Source organism: Hemiscyllium ocellatum, chromosome 40 (genome assembly GCF_020745735.1).
Source record: "Hemiscyllium ocellatum isolate sHemOce1 chromosome 40, sHemOce1.pat.X.cur, whole genome shotgun sequence".
NCBI classification, from domain to species: domain Eukaryota; kingdom Metazoa; phylum Chordata; class Chondrichthyes; order Orectolobiformes; family Hemiscylliidae; genus Hemiscyllium; species Hemiscyllium ocellatum.
Window position 1 is genome coordinate 32,184,621 of NC_083440.1, and position 20,784 is coordinate 32,205,404.

General features: G+C 41.4%; 1 pseudogene; it reads right to left on the reverse strand.

The window, feature by feature from the left end:
* Window positions 1-1,538: 1,538 nt before the first annotated feature.
* Window positions 1,539-19,621, reverse strand: LOC132834531 (Ig heavy chain C region-like; annotated as a pseudogene).
* Window positions 19,622-20,784: the final 1,163 nt, after the last annotated feature.

A 20,784-nucleotide genomic window follows, 5' to 3' on the forward strand; every position in this document is an offset into this window, starting at 1 on the left:
GTTGACATGTTGGAGGACATTTTTCGGAATTTGTATCTGTGTGTTCATGCGTGTATGTCTGTACGCATTGTGCTGTATGAATGTATATGTATTCATGCCCACTTGTGTGTTACCGTGTGTCTATATTTCTCATGGTTATGTGTGAGTACCCCAGTTCATTTGTGCAAATAATTTTCTTTCGGTGTATGTGAATTTTTGTATGAGCTTAGGTGAGTGTTCAAGTACCATTTGCATGTGTGGCTCTGTGCGAGTATGCGTGTGTGACATCTTATCTATATGCACATTTGAGTGTGCACATAAATATGTGTCTTTAGGTGAGAGCCCATATATGTGTCATTACGTGTGTATTTGCGATCATCTCTCTGTATCTGTTCTTATACCAGACTGCAATTTTTATTATTCTAATTTATTGTTCTAATTTTAATGGATTGCCCATAATTAGATTTGACCTTGGTGTTGTAGGAAACATTTCCCATTGTCGTGGAGAGATAAGCATTTTATGAGCAACTCTTCTGTTGCAGTGATAGAATTTCTGTCTCTGAGAGAAAAGGCGTGAGTTCAAATCCCCACTGCCCCAGGGATAACATTTCTGAATGTGTTTATTAGAAAATGTCTACTTGTGTTCTGTCTGTGAAACAAAATGATATCAGGTATTCGAATACCAGAATTGATCCCATGTGCTCCAGAAAACTGAGACAAAACTATGGAATTCAAGCCGGGACGATGCAAACACCAGTTTTGGATTATGGGAATCGAAGTAAATCATTTGTTAACAGAGCCAGGCGTGTCCAACATGTTTCAAAGGTATTATTTTGCATGGAAATGTTCAATCTTTGGACAGTAAGCAAGAAGCTGACTGTTCCTGTTAGTAACTGGGTTACATTACAGAGGACATCGACCATGAAAACTCTGCACAGGGAGCAAGAGGACAGACCATTCATCGTTCCCCTCCCCTCTGCTCCACGACAACTTATCTGTCGATTCTCTTTGGTGTGAAAGTGAAGATATATTCTGTCAACTCATGCGCTGGCGCAAGATCCCTGGCAGTTCCCCAGAAACAAAGGTTACATTCAAACTGTTCTGCACTCTTTACGATTGGTATGTTCCAATCAAATTTAATTTTAAAGTGTCTTAAATTTACATTTCCACTTGGTGCAATGTGGCAGTTGAAAACTGACATGAATTTTGTAAGAATGCCCAATCAGGGGAATCAAGAACACCAAGTTCAAAACTCGTGCTCTACCCTTGACATAAAATGGACAGTGTCAGATTTTGTCACAGAGGGATAGAGGATGGATAATGGACTTGGCCGAATCCTGCAATGAGTGAGCTTTACTCTGTCTCTGACCCAGGGTGTATCTGAGCAGAGAACATTAACTGCACAAGACACTTGTCCTAGACCTGTTAATAATCAACGTTAACTACACCGATGCAGTGTAAGTCAGAGTGAGAAACAACTAATTCAGTATTTACCTCACAACTGGAGGGAAAAGAAACTTTATTACTTCTGTTGAATTATTAAATGCAACTTTGAGATTTTATTGACATGAATTAACAGTGTCCATCAGTGCAAGTGAAATGTTTACGAAACTCGGTTTACCGCTGGATTTATCGACTGTTCTGTTGATGATCTTCAATGGAATCACTTCATGTCCCACCACACAGGAGTAAGAAGCACCGCTGGCCCACTCCTCCGCTGTAATGGATAACAGGCTGTAGATGAAGAAGGAAGTGTTGTCACTCTCCGCCATCACCTCGGTGTTCTTGTAGTTACTGGGATTCACCGGCTTGTCATTGTCCACTTGACAAAGATCTCTCGGGGGGAGAAACCTCTCACTAAACAGGTGAGGGAGAGAAACCTCTGAGCGGAGATTTCTTCTGTTGGTGGCAGGAGGACCGACACTGATGGCTCCAGCGGATTAATCACTGCAGAATATTTGAGACAAATATAAATCAACCAAAAACATCCTGAACCAATATCACAATTACACTAAATATTAAAATAGGCCATTTTTAATTTGGGATTTATTCACTTTCCTTTTCTAAAGGAGCAGTATGGTACACATTCTGTTCAGTAAAAAAAAGTAAAGTTTAATGTGAAAGTTGCCTCCATGTTTCCAGCCCACAACAAGGGCATTCTGTCCAACTGTCATTGCTGATGGTGACATCACAACCCAGGTTTCTTCCCACCTTATCTGACTTAATCAGAACACAATATCCTTTGGTCCACCTTTTTCTTAATCAGCTACTTATCTATCCTGCCTTCAGATGCATCATTAATGCTCCCAACGGTGTTTGTTCATTACCAATCAAAGCCTGCCATTGATGTAACTGGATCTGGATTCCACATGGGATGCTTTGTGTTTTAATCTCACCGCTCACCTTTCTCCTTGTGGATGGAGTCTTTCAGCGGAGTTGGTAGATTCTGATGGTACACCACACATTCAAAAGTAACGCCACTCAGCCAGGCTTCAGTAGAAATGTCTAATTTGCTGATCACGCTGTCGGGATTCTGTCCAGGCTGGTCAGCAGTCTCGGATTTCAGAGGCTTCTTTTCTTGTTTCCAGGTCACGTTGACTCCAGAGGGAAGATTGGACACAACGCAGGTTAACGTCACCGTCGCCTCCAGTAAGACTTGTTCTACTGGCGGTGGGAGGATTTTAACGGTGTTAGGGTGGCACTCGGTATCTTCTATGAAACAAAAATCAAAGTCAATGAAAAATGCCCCTTTATGATACAAACACCCAATCTTCAGATTACTTCTTCACAGGGTGAAGACACCACCTTCAAAATGGCAACTCCAACCATTGCTGAAACAATGCTTACTATTGTTGATGTATTTTGATTTGTGAAAGCATTTGTGATTACCTATGACATACCCTGTGTCATTATTCCTAAAGAACACTGGCGTTGTAACAAGTGAAATCTGTGAAAAAAGTAAAATCATCGAAGATACCATTACGTAACCCATGGAATTACCTTTCTTTCAGAGTTTGTCTCTCACTGAAGAGCATCTATTGATACTTGTGACAAGACTAATCTGAATATAATGAGTTCAATTCCATGTTCATAACCCTTAGGTGCAAGTGCTGCTGGTCACGCTGACTGCCAAATCACAGCCCAAATTTCGGACAAATTATAATAAATAATAATTATTCTCTTGGCAGTGATCTAAAGTGTTACAGGAGCGGTGGATATCTATGGAAATTCTGTTCATTATATTTAACGTGATCAAAAATACTTTGCGTTATCGGTGTGATGTCATTCTCTAATTTATGTCATTGTTCCTCATGGGCTGAGTTTGGAGTAGATCTGAAAACAAGACACTGAGTACAGCATTGGATATCGAGAAGGACACCCATCTCCTTAAGTCTTTCCCTCCATTCAGTTCGTTCATGACTGGTCTGTACTTTCACTTTATTTACCAAGCTGCATTTTTAAAATTTCTTCATAGAGCAGGGGAGAAAAAAAACAAACAAAAGCATCTTAAATTAATCTACAAACGTGATGGAAATGTACACTAATTTTATAGACATCCACTACCCACTGTGTAAACATCACCACCCCAAACCAGGCTAAATCAGCCTGTCTCGAGTTCCTTGTTCATTCATCCCTATTGTAGCATTCTTACCAGAATTTATTCTCCTGCCTCATCCACTACTTACAGAAAGCATCTTAAAGAAGCTCAGTGAGATCACGTTTATCCCAGTTCATCAAATGTGATACCCACTTGGTCTGTGGTCTGATCCCATAAATGAAGTTAAAGAGCTCAGTACCAGATAAAAATCGATGTCATACAATGTCCAAGGCCAACAGGTCATTCCTGAGCAGGGAATGAAGCATTGAACGCATTCTGATTTATTTTCAAGTAAGGGTCACTGCATATTTTAACCACGTCATTTTGAGACCACAACATCATAAGATAGAGGATCAGAATAAGGCTGTTCGGCCAATCCAGAGTTTAGATCAGAATGATGCTGGAAAAGCACAGCAGGTCAGGCAGCAGCCGACGAGCAGGAAAACCGACGTTTCGGGCTAAAGCCATTCTACTGTCTTCTCCCCACACTAAACAAGAGCCGAACTATCTCTGGCTTGAATATACACAATGGCCTGGTCTCCACAGCCCTCTGCAGGAACAAGTTCCACAGATTCATCACCCTCTGGCTGAAGAAATTCCTCCCCATCTCAGTTCTAAACGGTGCCCCTTTGACCCTGAGACTGTGCCCTTGGGTCCTAGTCTCGCCTACCAGTCAAAACATCTATTCCACGTTCACTCGACCTCAGTCTCTCAGTATTTTTTTATGTTTCAATTAGATATCTCTCCAATATCCCCCCTCCACCCCCAAACTTATCCTTGAAGCCACTACCAGGCAAGGATTCAGCACTCTGAATGCCTCTCCCAGCAAGGTCAGGCAACAAGCTATTTAACAAAGCTCACTGTCTATATATCTATCTTCAACAGAGAGGAAACATGCTTTTCTGACTTGCCAAAATGTTGAATTATGAGCAATGCTAATGTAACACTCAAACTGAAATGAGATACGTGACATGTTGGGAAACGAGAAGCTGTACCGTGCTGTTTACTACGCCTGATAAATTAGTGTGTTTGATTCACATCAGAGTTCAGAGTGATTTGTAGCTCTCTCAGTATGTGTCTCTTACCCTGGAGTGCGGTGATGTTTTTACTTTGAACGTTGTCTTCATGAGTGACCTGGCAGGTATAGACTGCGCTGTTGTACCATTCACCATAAGGGACCATCAGCCGACTCGTCACTGAGAAGTTCCCGTTCGCCTCACACACGGGAGACGTGAAGAAGCCAGAATCCAAGAGTCGGCCATTTTTCAACCAACTCACGGAGATTGACTTCGGATGGAAATTGATGATTGAACAGACGATGGTTGCAAACTTGCTGCTTGCGATTTCTTCACTGGAGCTCACAGTTAGGAGAAGGGTTGGTGGGAGAGGACCTGTACCTTTAGGAAACACATCGCGTAAATTATCTGATGAATTTCATAACAAATACAATCAGTTCTCATATATCAGGGTTTCTTGTGGTTAATGGATACAAGAATCATAATTGTGCAGAGTGCTGGAGAAGCTGGGATCCACACAGAAAGATCAGCAGGACAATGTGAAAGGCTAAAATTATAGGACACAGCAAGGGAGTCAAGGAGGCATAGAAACGATAGGCCGGTAACATCAGAAGGGAGATAGCAATGTTGGATGGTAATTGTTTTAATGACAGAGTCTGATGAACACAGCAGATGAAATATCGCCATAAATGAGGAAATGATGCAGTTGCTATCACGGAGACATGTTGAGAGCGGGGCAGGAGTGGCTATTCAATATTCCAGGATTTAGTGCCTTCAGGCGAGACAGGGAAAGATGGAAAAGGATGGAGGCGGGGGTTTGCGGCAGAGAATGTTGCTTCTGTCGCAATTCTGACACGAGTATTTTAGGCTGTAAAGAGAAATGAAATCATGGATACCTTCTCGAACAAAGGCAAATGGACAGTACTTCAAAACCAAAATACAGCAAACATAACTACTGGGAGAGCACGATAGACCTTACTATAGGTCCAAAAGACCAAGTGCAAAGACATGGGCAAATTTCAGAGAAATGTTAATTAAATAGGGGAATGAGAAAAGAGGTTTTTAACTTCCTCAGCATGGGCTTGGATACTCACTGTGTCAAAAGTTGAGAGGGAGCACAATTCTGAAAATGCCCCCAGGAGAATATTTTAACAAAGTATGTGTTAATACAGAGAATTTTAATCCAGACCTTGCAAGAAAGGGGTGAACCTGTACTTAACTTTTGGAAATGAAGTCGACCCAGTGGGTAAAACATCAATGGTGGTGCAATTTGCAGACAGTGATTGTAAATCAGTTGGATTTCAGATTGTACTGCAAAGGAATAGACATTGGCCCAAAGTTCTGAAAAGGGGAAGGACAATTTTAGTAAGAACAGGTAATGACTTAACCAGAGTGGACTGGAAGCTGACACTTATTGGTAAATCTGAGTCAGAGCAGTGTGCCACATTTCAGGAAGAGATAGGAAAATCACAGGGAGGACATTTCCCAGGAAGCCACTGAATAGGACCAAGAATGTAGCGGGCTCTGGACACCAAAGGGCATGGAGGGTGAGATAAAGAGAAACAAGGGAGGCTTCCGGTCTATACTGAAATCTCAGAACAGTGGAAATTAGTATGGAGTACAGAATGTGCAAGGGGAAAGGAATTCGAAGAGCAAAAGGGACCATGAGAAAATAACAGCAGTCAAAATAAAGGAAAATATTTTTAAAAGTTACAGGCTCATTCATGATAAAAGAATTATTCGGGAAACAGTAATGCCCATTAAGTGTTATTATTGGTGTGAAGTCGGAGGATTAGGTTGTGATCAAAACGAATGTGTTGTGTCAGTGTTCACTAGTAAGACGGACAATGTGGGGACAGAAATCATGGAGGGGTGTTGTGATGTACTTTCAGAAATTAGGACACATGACGTGATGTTCTGTGTTGTCTTGCTGAATGAAAAGTGGTTATATTTCCAGGGCAGATGAAAAGTATACCAAGCGGTTGAGCGATGCAAAGGATGAAATAGTTGGGTCGCTGACAATAATTTAGAATTACTGTCTGGCCACAGCAGTTGTGCCAAGTGAGTGTAGATCAGCCAACGTTGCACTGTTACGCAGGACAAAGGAAGGGATAAATAATGAAAACACAGATCTGTCAAGCTAGTCTCAGTGGTAGGGAAACTATTGAAAAGTGAAATTAGTCTTCATTTGGAAGATAAATCAACAATTTTCAGCACGGTTTTATTGAGAGAAAGTCATGTGTTACAATTTGATAGTCGTATTCAGAGAGATAACTCGATGTCCAGATGATAGCAATAATCAGAGCCAATGGGATCCGAGTTAATTTCACAGATTGGATCTAGAACTGGCTGAGTGATGGGAGCAGGGGGTAATAGTCATCGGGTGTCTGTGTGACTGGAAATCTATGTCTCCTGGTGTTCTGTAGGGATTGGTGTTGATTTCCATGTTATTTCTCTTACATACCAATGATTGAGACTCAAATTTAGGAGGATTAACCAGTGAATTCACAGATGAAATGAAAACTGTCATGTTGGTAAGTCATGAGCATTATGGCTTTAGATTGCAGGAGGATATAAAAGGGTTGGTTGTATGTGAAGAGAAGTTGCAAATGGAAATTATTCTGGATAAATGTAAGGTGATGTAATTCGGCAGAAGAATCTGTGAGGTGTGACATTTTGAATGGTGGAACCCTAGAAAGGCCTGAGGATCTTTGGTGCATGTACCCACCGATCCCCTATAGTACTGTGTCGTCTCGATAAAGAGACTAAGAAGGTGGGAGGATATTTGCTTTTATTAGCCTAGACATTGACAGTGAAGAATAGGGAGATGATACTGGAACTTAATAGAACACTGGTTAGGCCATACTGAAGCGTTGTGTGCATGTTATCGAAGGAATGTGATTACACTGAAGGCAGTATTGATTAGATTTGCCAGGATCTTGCCTGGGTTGGAGGGTTTTAGTTATGAAACTAGATGAGATAGACAGGGGTTTTCCTTGGAGCAGAGGAGAATGAGGGAGAAGATTATCATGATGTCTAGAATTATTTTAGGCATAGACTGGGTAAACTGGATGAAACCTTTCCCCTTGATTGAGAGATCAATGCCTCAGGGGCACAGGGTGAAGGTAAGGCCAGGAGGTTCCAAGTGGATCTCAGGGGAAAACAAAATCAAACAGAGGGTGGTGTTAGCCTGGAGCTCAGCACCTATAAGTCATGTAGAAACTGAGCCCCTCATAATAAGTATGAAGTATTGAGATGCATCCTTGCAAGGGCAAGTCACACAAGGCAATGGATCATGTGCTGGCACATGGGACTGGAATAGTTAGGTGGCTGTTATTGATAGGCGTAAACTGGATGGATCAAAGGACCTTTTTCCTGTACTGTATAAGGTGATTGTGTGAAAATGGTTATAAATAATGCCTTATTCATATTAATCCCAGATGCTCTGTTTATCTCAGTTCCCACAATACGTACCACATGACATTTCTTTGCTCTTGTGTGAGTGTGACCCGCTGTGTTCAACCTCACAGTAGATTTTGCTGGGGCAATCTAGCACTGACCCGGGCAGGGTTAACTCGCTGCTCAGGGTGTAGGTTCCCTTCTTGTTTCTCACTGATGGGTAAGTCTTCAATCCATCCGTGATTAGCTCCCCACCTTTCTTCCAGGTTACCTTGGTGACGTCAGGAGAATAGTCCATCACCAAACAACCAAAGATTGTCGAATCGGTGTTGTGCTCCTCACAGGAGGAGACCAGGCCATAAAGCGTGGGGGGAGATGGTGTCTCTACAATAGAATGACCAATTGAGCATGTTAGTTTCTGTTAATTTGACCTTATCAGTTACTCAAATTTATCCTCAGCTATAACCGTTTGCCAGTATGCTCCCGCTGAAGTCTACAGCATAACTGGAGTTTATTTTTGTTTCCTACCAGTTGCTGATCATGATCATTGGTTCCCTCTTTAGAAACATGCCCTCGACCTTGACCATTGCCATATCATTTAGGAAGAAGAACATCCTGATCCCACCCCAGGAACTGTTTGAAGATCTCACCAACTGACACTTTCATTGGATTGCTGTGAAGAGCAGAGAAGTTTCACAAAATACAAACCAAGGAAATGCAGATTCATCGAAATTCTACAGTGTGTGCAAACAGGCCATTTGGCCCAACAAGTCCACACCCACCCTCTGAAAAGAAACACATCCAGACCCATTCCCCTACCCTATTATGCTACAGTCAACCCTGACTAATGCACCTAACCTCCCAATCACTGAACACAACATTTGCAATTCCCCCAGCTTGTACATCTTTGGACTGTGGGAGGAAATGCACACAGATATGGGGAGAAAGTGCCAACTCGACACAGACAGTCACCCGAGGCTGGAATGGAACCCGAGTCCCTAGCACTGTGAGGCAGCAGCGCTAACCACAGAACCAGCGTGCCGCCCCACTAGGTACCCTGCTTCTGGAAATACCCAACAGCTGGCAGTACCCCCGGAGTGAAATCAGAGTGAATCATAGAACATAGAACATTACAGGGCAGTACAGGCCCTTCGGCCCTCGATGTTGTGCTGCTCTGACATACTCATATGAAGCCCATCCCACCTACACTATTCCATGTACATCCATATGCCTTTCCAATGACAACTTAAATGTATTTAAACTTGGCAAATCTACGACCGTTGCAGGCAAAGCATTCCATACCCTTACTACACAATCAGTAAAGAAACTACCTCTGCCATCTGTCTTCTACCTATCTCCCCTCACTTTAAAGTTGTGTCCCCTCGTGTTTGCCATCCCCATTTTTGGAAATCAGGTCCAGTGAGCCTTCCTCACTTATCACTGCAAGGCAGAATGTTCTCTCTGGGAGGAAGGTCACTGCAGCAGCAGCAGCAGCAGCAGCAGCACAGGCAGGAGCTGAGCACTGGGACGGGGAGGATGGCTGTCACGGCTGAACTCAGGCCAATTGGCTGGAAGTTGAAACATCTCATTTACAATGATCTGAATTCTGGAGGCCTCTGAAAAATGGAGAACCATTAAGGTTCAGAGACTTTGGAGTGTTACAGCTGAGTATTTACGGAAATATGATTTGAGAAATGAACAAGTAATCTTTAACTTTAATAACTATCAAATTGATACGCAGTTCACCACCAAACCTCGTCTTTCAGACTAACCACTACACTTACTCTGCCTAGACCTAAATTTCCACTCACATTGACAAAACCTACCCTGCTATACACCCGGAACACACAACCCCTATCACACAAGACACATCCAAGGCAATCCATATTGGTAGTGTAGCTGAGCAGAGAGATCTCGGTGCCCATGTACATAGATCCCTAAAAGTTGCCAGCCAGTTTGATAGAGTTGTTAAGAAGGCATACTTTGCGCTGGCTTTCATCGATAGAGGGACTGAGTTTCAGAACCACGAGGTTAGGTTGCAGCTGTACAAAACTCTGGTGTGGCTGCACTTGGAGTATTGTGTACTGTTCTGGTCACCACATTATAGAGAGGATGTGGAAGCTTTGGAAGAGTTCAGAGGAGGTTTCCCAGGATGTTGTTTCGTATGGCGGGAAGGTTTAATGAGGAAAGGATGAGGGTCTTGAGGCTGTTTTTGTTTGAGAGAAGAAGGTTGAGAGGTGACTTAATTGAGACATAAAAGATAAACAGAGGGTGGACAGTGAAAGTTTTTTTCCTTGAATAGTGATGGCTAGCAGAAGAGGATATAGATGACAGATGTCAGAGGTTGTTTCTTTACTCAGAGAGTAGTAGGGCCATGGAACGCACTGCCTGCAACAATAGTACACTCGCCAACTTTAAGGGCATTTAAAAGGTCATTGGATAAACATATGGATGAAAATGGAATAGTGTAGGATAGATAGGCTTCAGATTGGTTCCACAGGTCAGCGCAGCATTGAGGGCTGAAGGGCCTGTACTGCACTGTAATCTTCTATATTCTATATTCCAGATGGACATATGATCTCAATTCCTTTCAGTCATTTACACTCCTGCCACCCTGCACCTGGCCCATGGCGAATCTGGCCCTGACTGGACCTGGCACCATCATTTTCACAACCTCTGACAAAAGCCCACTACCCAAGACATGACCTCAACCCTTGATCACTGACCTCTCATCTTACCCAAGACAACCTGTGCACATTGCATCCTAGCTCCTTTGGCATCTGTGCTTTACAACCTACCATTTTGCCAGACTCCGAGCTTGGCATTTTGACAACACGTCCACCTGTCACTTCATTCCAGTGACCTTCCACCCCCGAAACATCCTGGCACTCTGCCCACCTCTACACTAACCAGCCTGGCATCCTGCCCACCTCTCCATAAACCAGCCTGGCAAAGACAGACCTCCTGCATTTCAGCTCAAACTACCCCTCACCTACCAAGCACAATTCGACCAAATTATCCTGTGACCATTACCATTTACCTTGATGCCACCTTTTGCCAGACAGAGTGCACACAAGCTTACCCAGCAGACAGCCAACCAGCCTCCCAGCCCAAACTCTCCCACATGCCCAATCTAGCCCCTCACTTGCTCACCACCTTCCAACTTTGAGCCAACTCCACCATAAAGTCAGTGAGTCATAAAGTCGTACAGCACAGAAACAGTTCCTTTGGTCCAGCTCAGCCATGCTGACCAGAGTTCCCAAATTAAACTCATTCCACTTGCCTGCCTTTGGCCCATATCCATCCAGACCGATCCAGTTCCTGTAGCTGTTCAAATGTCTTCTCAATGTGGGACCTATCTGCACTTCCCGCTTCCTCTGGCAGTTCATTCCAATGTTTTGGACAGTTACAACATGAAGCCCTAACTCCTGCACTCAGTGCTCTGACCAATGAAGGTACATGCGCCAAACACCTTCAACACACTAGGTACTTGAGACAACGCTTTCAAGAATCGATGAGTCTTGAATCTATGAATTTCTGTGGTGGAGAATTCCAAAAGAATTCACCATTATTTTGTTGAACAGGAAACAATCAGGTTCAATGCTATCGAGTGTTGGGAAGACTGGTGAGCAGCAAGATTAATGATGATCCCATGAATGGAATAGCCTTCTAGAGAGGCCGAGATGCCTTCTTCAGTTTCCATTTTGCATGCTGACATGTCCCTTTGGCAGCATGTTCCAAAATTGTGATCCTTGAGGATAAGGGCACACATGCATGTAAAGCTTTCCTCCAAATCAGACTTCAGCTTGACTCTCAACTATTTTCCTGCCCGTTTCCTCTTCCTCAATCACAGCCATGGGACTCACTTCCTAACAGCGCTGTGAATGTGCTAATACCACACAAACTTCAGCAATTCAAATAGACTGATGACAACTGGTTTCTCAAGGCGATATAAAAAGTCTGACACTTCCACACCTGTCTAGAGATTGAAACAACCACTGGAAGAATTGAAAATTATTTGAGGTACTTGTGTGTCTTCACAAGATGACATGGTTTCCTTTTTTAAAAATCACACAACACCAGGTTATAGTCCAACAGGTTTAATTGGAAGCAAACTACCTTTCAGAGCGACACTCCAATATCACCTGACAAAGGAGCGTCGCTCCGAAAGCTGGTGTGCTTCCAATTAAACCTGTTGGACTATAATCTGGTGTTGTGTGATTTTTAACTTTGTACACCCCAGTCCAACACCAGCATCTCCAAATCATGGTTTTCTTTTGTGTGATTTGACTGTGTTTTCACTGAATGAACAGAGCTATTTCTTAATCATATAATAGGAATGAAGCTTCCCTCATTTATAGCAACTGCTGAAAATGTGTTGCTGGAAAAGCGCAGCAGGTCAGGCAGCATCCAAGGAGCCCTTCCTGAAGAAGGGCTCATGCCCGAAACATCGATTCTCCTGCTCCTTGGATGCTACCTGACCTGCTGCGCTTTTCCAGCAACACATTTTCAGCTCTGATCTGCAGTCCTCACTTCCTCCTCATTTTTAGCAAGGCAATCACACATTATCTTTCTTGATTCCAGGGAAGTATGGTGTTAAATTAATGAAATATGATGATTGGGATGTTTCAATTGGAAATTGTCAGAGATCTAAAGTTTACTTTCATGAGCAATTAATTCCAGCCTCATTGTGTCACAGTACTCACAGGAATGTCTTTCAGAAATGGTGTCTCCCTTTGTTATGGGCAGTCGAATCAGTAAATCTGGGATAGTTTTTGCTTGTTAAACAAAGGTGTTAAAGAGTTTTAGCCAAAGGGAGACCTGTGGATTTAGCTCACAGATGCACCATGATCTAAGTAAGTGGTGGAACAGCTCGAGGGGCTGAGTGCCCTCCTCTTGTTCCTACCTTCCTATCATTGTGTCACTCATTAAGCTAGCACTGGCCGTGAATACTTTTTATTAAAATATTTCAACAAATTAAAAAAAACTACTGTTGATTATTTGGAACGGGATCATTGACATTCTCTATTTGAGTGATCAAAATAACCTCCACCCAATTACAGCAGCCACTGCACTCTGCAGTGTGTTGTTACTTCATAATAGTTTCTTGTGAAACTACAACTCAAGATCGGGGCACTAAATTCAATAATACCTCTGAACATTCGCAATTTGTTCAAATGCATCTTTTCTCTGAAGAACGTGTTTAATCGAACAGAACTTTTTTCAATGAAACAACAACTTTAAATGCTAGAAAACCAAAATAAAGACAGAAACTTCTGAAGAAACTCAGCAGGTCTAGCAGCTCCTGTGGAGAGAAGGCAAGGTTAACCTTTCGCATCCAAAGACCCCCTCTTCACCAAATTGTTGTCATGTTTTTGGTACAACAGCTCACATCTGTTGAGATAAACAGTGATTGTGTTGGCTTGACTCCTGTTGGAAACAGAATTCTTAGCAGAGGTACTGGATGGTCTGAGATAGCAATGGAAGACCGACAGAAAAGCTATCATCATCTGCTGCAAGTGTTGGATTCAGCAGAACCCTCACCGTACTGAACTATCAAATTCAGCTACAGCACTGGTTTAATATAAAGTAAAACAGCCTCAGCATCATCTCATCAAATATACTTTGAAAATGATTCATTCTGGATTAGTTATAAATGATATTGTTACAACAGCAAGTCAAAAGCTGGGATTTCTTTGAGCACTAACTCCATTATTCCCATCTAGCGATGCCCAAAAGCTTGTGAACAAATATTGATCTGGAAAAAGCTGCTAACCACCAAAATTCTGTTTAATATCTAAGAGACACAAGTCAGGACAGCGACTGAATAGATTTCACTGGCCTCTGTGAGTGGAATTCCAACAAACACCCAAACATCTCAATCTGCTTTCTTGCATTGAAGTAACCTGATAAGAGATGGTGTTACATACCTCTTTAACAGGTTGTAAGTGAACACAGGCCACTTGGCACAGAATCAGGGACCCTACTATAACTTCACAACAGACCTGAACACAATGAGCTCGACACTATCACGGAGAACATAGCCCACCTGTTTGACAGTACATAAACCATGTTAGTTATTAACACCTTCCAACAACCAGGGATTGTTCCAGAATGTTTGTACAATGAAAGTAACATTTCAACATTTATCCAAGAATACTTTGACAGCAGCTCCAAATTGTTCAAACTCTATGGGAACCACAGAGCAATAAAACTAGGAATTGCATTGCCATCAATTCACTGTCACTGGATTCCAACCTCGAACTCCCTTCCTCTTTCCCCTGAGAATGTTGCTGCACCAGACGGTCTACTGAGTTTGAAAAAGTTTAAAATGTTTTGAAGTGTACTATGACCGTTGCCAGTGACATTAAAAGCTGATAATAGGTTTTCAAATAATAAGATGCAAAAAAAATTCTGATTCTACATTGTGCCACGAAACATCTCCTGCATAACTGAGGCACAAAGAAAATATGCAGCATATTTCCCTCTGCCTCGCTCAATCAAATATCTCTTGTTGCCAACAACCAATTTCAAAACTCTTGCTATCTGCCTTTTGTTCCTGAAACGTTTGTTGTGATTGGAACAACTTAGTCAGGGCTCTCAATTCTGAGGAACCTATTGCATTTCTGGCAGACAAAAGTGGTTTTGAAGCGTGAGATGAAATTGAACTGTCTGAGATTCAGGTACCCGAACTGGACAATTTACAAATGGTCAGGACCGTTGACAAGTTAGTCAGAGATAGCACTGAAACAAACTGTACAACAGACTTAATCCTAGAGGATACATTGCTCAACTCCTCACGTCAAATATATTCACTCTAAGTGAATATTCGTCAGAACTAACCAGTGGATTAATGTGAATGAGAATGTGTTCACAATGAACATAAATAACCACTGAATTAATAAACTTAATAAGTCATTGCATTTAACAAAATTATTGAGGTGGGAAATATCACCAATTAAAGCACAGATCTGGAAGAAATGGGTTATTCTCTAAATTATTTTTACATATTCTTAAAATGTTCCTTGAACTGTGGAGATTTTGCATGCACTGCATAAACAATACTGCATTCCAGTGTGGAAAGCATTTCTGTTGAAGGAATTAGGGCAAGGTTATTTTCTTGTTAACTGCTTTTAATGAACTAAAATGTTTAAAAAGGTATGAATTGAAAACATGCTTCTGTCTGGAATTGCCCACTTTAAGTGATGTCTTAGTAAATGTGGCACTGCTGCCTCACAGATCCAGGTACCCAGGCTCGGTTCCAGCCTCGGGTGACTGCCTATGTGGAGTTTACACAATCTCCCCTGTGTCTGTGTGGATTTCCTCCCACAATCCAAAGATGTGCATGTCAGGTGAACTGGTCATGCTATATTGTCTATAGTGTTAGGTGCATTAGTCAGGGGTAAATATAGGGTAGGGAAATGGGTCTGGGTGGGTTACTCTTCAGAGGGTAGGTGCGGACTTGTTGGGCCAAATGGCCCGATACATACTGTAGGAAATCTAATCTAAATGATTGTCACACTTAACTAATGTGAGCAGATTCCTTCCGATTGCTACATTGCAATAAATCGGTCAAGTATATTAATTAAAATAAATATTACTCTATTTTCAGTGTCTGAATAAACAATGTGCTCTGTTATCCTCTAGTTCATGTCTTCTGCAAATTTGTGAACTCTGCATCCGCCTGAACTCATCGATGTAAAATGAATTCTCTGCGTTTGCAGCAAGTTCCCCCATGGTTTAAGAGGAGAGTTCCTACAGTATGGAAACAGGCCATTTGGCCCAACAATTCCACACTGACCCTCTGTTCAGTAAGTAGCCCACCCAGACCCATTCCCCCTAATTTATATTTGCCCCTGACTAATGCACCCTAACATACACATCCCTGAACAATATGGCTGTGCTCAATTGCACAATCACCTGACCTGCACTTCTTTTAGACTGTGGTAGGAAACCGGAGTGCCCGAAGGAAACCCACGCAGACACAGGGAGAATGTGCAAACTCCACACAGGCAGTCACCCGAGGGTGGAATCAAATTTGGGACCCTGGTGCTGTGAGGCAGCAATGCCAATCACTGAGCCACCATGCTGCCCTGCGAGTTCATGAGTGGATTACTTTAATTAATTCGAAATTTGGCCTTGGTCACATAACTCACTATAGCAGTTGTTTCCGGAAGAATGACTCTTCAGTTGATATTTTGTTGTAAAATGTAACTATTTATTAAAAATGCACAGATTGGGAACACCTAAAGCACTGTGCAGGTTAAATAATTCAGTTCATGTTTTATTTTTATCCTGCAAATCCAGTTTAATCAGGGACATAACAATTAATTAACTCAAGTTATGTGTGAAACTGATCAAAGCAGTGAAACTGATCTGTTCTTCATAGAATTGAGCAGAATTTCCAAACGGTCTTTGCCAATGATCTTTTCCAGCCAGAAAAATATGTATGTCGTGTACAGCGGAATTGAAAGGTGTTTCTTGATCAATTATAGCACAGTCATGGCATTTTTGCTCAAGAGCAAGAACTATTAGAACATTAGACTTTTGAAATTCTATTTATATTTCTCTATGAGTGTAAACTGTTTAAAGACAGACATTGTGATTGAACTAGATAGTTGAGTTTTGAATTTGGATTGTAAAGCATGGATTAGATTAATCCTTAATTATTTATTTTTTAAGTAAAAATGGTGCCTGAAGGTATCTGTTTTCCCTTCATTTCTAAAACCTTTGCGATTTGCCTTTCACTTAATAATAGACTTTATGAAATTTTAACTCGCATGCTGATTGCATTGAATGAGGAAAGAGCAGTTCACTGTCACCAACCGTGTTAACATTGCAAAAACAATGTAGAAACCAGAAACAGTTTCCCAAATATAACACATTTAATGTTACCCAAGCACAGTCCCTCCTCAACAGATCAACGACCACCAGATCACAACACGGTGTGTTTGCAGCAGAACTAGCTCTGCAAACATTTTCAACAGAACCAAGAACATGATGTAACCTCACAAAAAAACCAAATTGAAGTCTAACAAAGCTGATCAGAATCAAGCAAACTAATGATTAAATTGAATAGAAATAACAAGTCATAACAGCAACCTTGTTGGTGAGGGGACTTGACACTTAAAACTGTAACATTTCTGGCAATAGTTCAATTTACTTCCAACCTGCACACCCTTCCTGATCATGACAATCTTCTGCAGTGCACAGTAGAGTGGGGTTGAAGGCAGAAATTGATAATTAATTCATGGTCAAAGCAAAATTACTGAATGGACAAATATTACCACATTATAATTTTAAGTTAGTTTCAATTACGTAATCTGATCAATTTAGATTAGATTACTTACAGTGCGGAAACAGGCCCTTCGGCCCAACAAGTCCACTCCGACCCGCCGTAGCGCAACCCCTACATTTTCCCCTTACCTAACACTACGGACAATTTAGCAAGGCCAATTCACCTGACGCGCACATCTTTGGACTGTGGGAGGAAACCGGAGCACCCGGAGGAAACCCACGCAGACACGGGGAGAACGTGCAAACTCCACGCAGTCAGTCGCCTGAGTCGGGAATTGAACCCGGGTCTCAGGCGCTGTGAAGCAGCAGTGCTAACCACTGTGCCACCGTGCCACCCACCAATTCTGCAGTTTCAGATTTTAGTCCCAAATTTTATTTTGAATGAGGCTACTCAAAACAAAATTCAGTTAGTTTACAATTAGAACTGAGTTTTTTAAAAAGTCAATGCATTAAAAACTCGTTTTTTTTCATTTCTCACACTTCCGGGTTTCTGCCTTAAGTTGTTTTTCAGACCGTTACAAATGGATGTAATGTTTTCAATCAAGCAGAGAAAAATGTGTCATATAAGTTTAACAAATGCAGAAATGATTCATGAAAAACAAAAGAACTTCACAAATATTGGGAATGAAAAGTAATCCAGAGAGTCAATCTCCTCACCAGAAAGAAAACACCAACTCAGAAAGCATGAAAACGCAGATCAATTTCACAAACTGAATAAGAATCCAATCAACTCAATTCAACAGAATCAAGGAAAATAAAATCAGAATCCAATCAACTCAAAACAACAGATTTGAATGAAACATAATCAGAATCCAACCAATTCAATTCAACAGAATCAAGTAAAACAAACTCAGAATCTAATCAACAGAATGCAATATAGCACCGCAAGAAGCTTTTATGACAGTTTCTAACCTGCTCGTCATCAACAAAATTAACAAAATAAATGAGATAATATAATCATGGTAAGAACATATATTCAAGAAATGAATAATGATATTTTAGCATATTTTAGTCATGTTTGGTAATATCTTGAACATCTTTGAATTCTTAGCATTTGTTGTTGATAATAAAACTCACAGTCAGGGTGTCACTGACATTAAACATTATTTATAGCTGACTGATTAAGAGACATTAGGTGTTTCAAGTAACCCAGCCACATAGAATGTCCATCTGATCAAAAAAAAGAGATACACCGAGCAACTGACTCCATCATCACCATTTTAACTATTTGCTGAGCCTTAACTGGTCTATAATCAGTCTGAACAAAAATCAATCCGAACCAAACCAAACTCAGCACAGAATCTGAGCTTCATTTAATTCAGAAATTCGTCACATGAATAGAAAGTTTTTGAAAAGTCACTAAGAATGTTCAAAGTTCTTACCTGAAGTCACAGTCACCATGGTCCCTTGGCCCCAGTAGCCAAGACAGTAATTCCAGCTATATCACTGTGGGACACGTTGTGCCAAATACTATGACAGACTGTAAACTGTAAAATGCAAATAATTTCTTCACTTCCCAGAAAGCAGTGATTCAGACTCCTCTAAAAATGATTTGGTGCATTATTTCAGCTTTTACTATTCATTGTATTTTGAAAGCTTGGAATACTTTTCCAGGTTTGGTCTGCATTTAACTTGGCAATCAACACGAAGAAGGTAGAAAATAATTATACATTTGTACAAACTAGCGCGACTGGATTGTGTTTAAATTGCATCTCACATTATTTCACGCTCCTGCCACGGTAGAAATCACCAATTTGAGATAAATCCTTGTCAGTGGTTATTGTATGAGGATGTCGCTGTGGACAGCACTGTGACCCACTGTTGCACAGTAATAGATGGCGGCGTCTTCGATCTTCAGGTTCCCCATGTTCAACGTGAAAATGTTGTTTGAAGTGTCTTTGGACGCAGTAAATCGACCCTGAATCGCTGGTGCATAGTTATTGCTGGATGAACTATAGCAGCTAACCAGCCACTCCAGACCCTGGCCGGGAACCTGGCGGACCCAATTCATCCAGTAGCTGCTGAGATCGAACCCGCTGGTTTTACAGGTCAGTTTCAGGCTGCCTGAGGCACGGCCAGTCTCTGCCTCTGGCTGGGTCAAAACAATCTCCGAGTGGACACCTTTAAAAAAGCCAAGAAATAAACCATGAGCATTAATGCAGATGAAATGATGCCTGAGTCTTTTACATTCCTGAGGTGGACTAACATTGAGACAGTAACAAAGACAGACTTGAACAAAAAGCACTCACATGATAAGAAAGTCAGTAATAAACTGAGAAAAATTGTCGACACAATCATTCTGATAACTTCTGGGAAGCGGTTCTGTCAAGATCTTTCTAAACAAAGCCGATCCCGGAGTGTTGAATTACAGTCCAGTGCCTAGGATTTATATGGCCATCGGAAAGGGCAGGCTTACAGCTTCCGCCTGTTGGTTTCCTGCTGGAGGCTGAGACTGGATCCTGGTCTCAGCTTGCACAGCCCCAACACATGGGCTCATGTATTTACCAGGTTACGCTTAAACATGGATATGTACACATCTTGGGATATTTATTTTGCTGAATAGCTTCTTTGGGAGTGTTTTTTTTAAATGGTGGGAGTAAAATTGAGTAGCTTCAGGTCTGTTTCACATGATAGTTGCAAGTATTTTGTTTTAAAAAAATTCATTCGAAAGTTAGCTCCCTTTATTTCTACATTCATTCACAAGCAGATAAAACTAAAATCAAAGTTCAAACGTATTACTAGCTAGTAAAACAATTGAGCTTTTTCCCCCCAGGACACTGCCAGTCTCTGTCCCACTACAAAATAACATGAAATTCATACTAAACATTTCAAAATTCAATTTAGGCAACTGAATACAGAGCGTGTCCAAAGTGATTATATTCAGAATATTCAATTAGAAGTTAACTCCCTTTAATTCTACATTCCACCACAAGCAGATAAAGCTAAAAAGAACTTCAATCATATTATTAACCAACAAAATGAGTGACTTTATTTTTGCTGTCACTCAAAGTCTCTCTCACTTTACAAAATAACATCCCATTTCTAATCTGCGTTTCTAAATTCCATTTAGGCAACCTAATATGGAGCAGGTCTAAAGTGATTATGTTCGGAATGTGAATGGATATCACTAAACAGCTTGGACCCGGAGATTAGAAGCACCTCCTTACATTGCAGAATGTCTCTCCTTGCATCTTTTTTTTCAAATTGCTCCGACCCTAAAATGCATAGTAAAGGAAAGCTGTGTGCCTGAGAAACAAAAAGTGAGTTGGCAGTGATACATAACGCCTAGGTAAACTTTTGAAAGAGCATCTAATGAACCAGAACAGGACAGTCCATACGTTTTTTTTAAAATTCTCAACATCTAAACCATTGCAGGTAACTGTCTGGGGACATCAGGAGTGTTTGGTTAGATTAGAGAGTATTACAATAATCATTACCACGAATGTAGGTTATAAACAGTACATTTCTCTGCTCACTGATAGCTCTGACAGGGGC